The sequence below is a fragment of the Acyrthosiphon pisum genome, unplaced genomic scaffold (genome assembly GCF_005508785.2).
Source record: "Acyrthosiphon pisum isolate AL4f unplaced genomic scaffold, pea_aphid_22Mar2018_4r6ur Scaffold_20929;HRSCAF=22561, whole genome shotgun sequence".
In the NCBI taxonomy this organism is placed as follows: Eukaryota; Metazoa; Arthropoda; class Insecta; order Hemiptera; family Aphididae; genus Acyrthosiphon; species Acyrthosiphon pisum.
Window position 1 is genome coordinate 8,243 of NW_021770339.1, and position 2,194 is coordinate 10,436.

Below are 2,194 nucleotides of genomic sequence, written 5' to 3' on the forward strand. Positions count from 1 at the left end.
GTTAAAAAAAAAAAAAAAATCAAATATGGTTGATTCTACAAAACAGGATCATTATTCCCGTAGAGCGTATTTTTGGGTGCAAAATTACATTGGCACCGGACGCTTTTATGTCTCCGTCTTACAAGTGTGTAACATAGCAAATTCTACACTCAGCAGAACGCGTGTAGCTCCGTTGGTTTAAAAATTAGAGTAAATTGACCTCTTATAAAATCTAAACTCAAGATTATTATCTAGGCAACCTCATGGGCTTTTTATTATATTTCAATTTTAAAGCGAGATATGAGTATTTTAAAATTGTAAATTGTTTGAACATCTTAAAGTAGGTACTCATAACTCGCTTAATCTTACCTTTAGATTTTATAAGAGGTTAACTCACTCTAATTCTTAAGCTAACGGAGCTACACGTGTTCTGCTTTGAGTCTAATTTGCTATGTTACGCACTTGTAAGACGGAGACAACACATACGTGTATCAAATTCTCTTAAGATTGATTATGTATGGAATTGTTAAAAATACAATTTTTACTGGTATGATTTGACGTTTTTTTCTCTTAGGTTTATCTTCACTCACACCTGGAGCTAAAATAGCTAAATCTGTGATGAGTGGAGTTTGTTTTAACAAAAATGACAGGGGTTCACCAATGCCGCCTAAACCTTCACATACTGCGACTTTTAAACCTTCTTCATGGACGATATTTTTTTCCTTTGTTTGAGTACACTTTAAATAAATGAAAAAAACCATTATAATAATATTTCATAAATAATTTCATTAATAGAATTCTTAGGAACAAGTTTGGAGCCAAATTTACTTACATCAGCACTCACAACGGGAGCTAAAATAGCTAAATCTGTGATGAGTGGAGTTTGTATTAACAACAATGACAGAGGTTCACCAATGTCGCCTGAACCTTCACATACTGCGACTTTTAAACCTTCTTCATGGACGATATTTTTTTCCTTTGTTTGAGTACACTTTAAATAAATAAAAAAAAACAATTATAATAATATTTCATGAATAGATTTTATAAATTAACAGAGCTACAAATGTTTTGCTGAGCGTAAAATTTACTATGTTACACACTTGTAAGACGGAGACAACAAGTCATGTGGGTATAGCATCCTCAACGCCTATTACATCCAAAATTGGGAATAAAATATTATAATCGTGAATGTATCATCGATATAACCAATAAAGAAAACAAACAAACGAATAATTACTTGTGATGAATGTCCAGGGAAAAATAAAAGTAAGCAGACACAGTGGCGTTGTAAACAGTAATTTCAGAGGCAATTGCCTCTAAGGTTTTTCTTAAATAGAGGGGTGGGTGGTAGCCAGTGGGTTCCCTAGTAAATATAATATGATATACTCAATAATGATCTGAGATATAATTAGTTATATTATATTAGGTAATACAATATTATTATTCATTAATACCTGGGATATTTGTAACTTGTCCCGGGACAATTTTTAGTTCAACACGCCACTGGGCAGACAATTTGACCGTTGTAAACAAAATAACGATGACGTGTTGCGTGAATTCGGTCGCAGCCGGGCAAAAAAAATCACAAACACCCGCGACGACGAGGGTTCGAATTACGTGACGAAAAGTTAGCCAGACGTTGCGACCACCGTTAATTTAAGTTAAAATGTAAACGAGTGACAACGCGATGGAGAAAACGACTACCGACGGAACGCAGTCGTCACACACAGGTCACGGACGCGAAAGTTAAAAACGATGAACGAAAAAAAAACAAGAAACGGGTCACAAGCGAAACAAAACACAAGCGGCTCGCCTACGATTATGTAGTATCAGTATTGATATTATCTATTCTGTGGAGGTATACCGCGATAACGAGTTGATAACATTGTACCGACCGGCTACAACACCTCCACAGACTGTACGACGGATTTCGATTGAACAAGCAAACCGGCGTCGGGCGACGTCAACGGTCAACGATCGAACGCGGGAACTCACAAAGACACAAACACCGACGACGGGGCGCGTCAATTTGTCGTGATTTTTGTAAAAAATTTGAATGAGTTTATTAAAAAAAAATAGAATTTAATAATTTATAATAATGGGACTTTGTTACTTTACCGGACACCCTTTTTTTTTGCAATTTTTTTTAGACTTATGTAGTTAACTATACTGAGAACGATGGTGAAGTCAGAATTTGGCGGTCGGACTTAGTTTC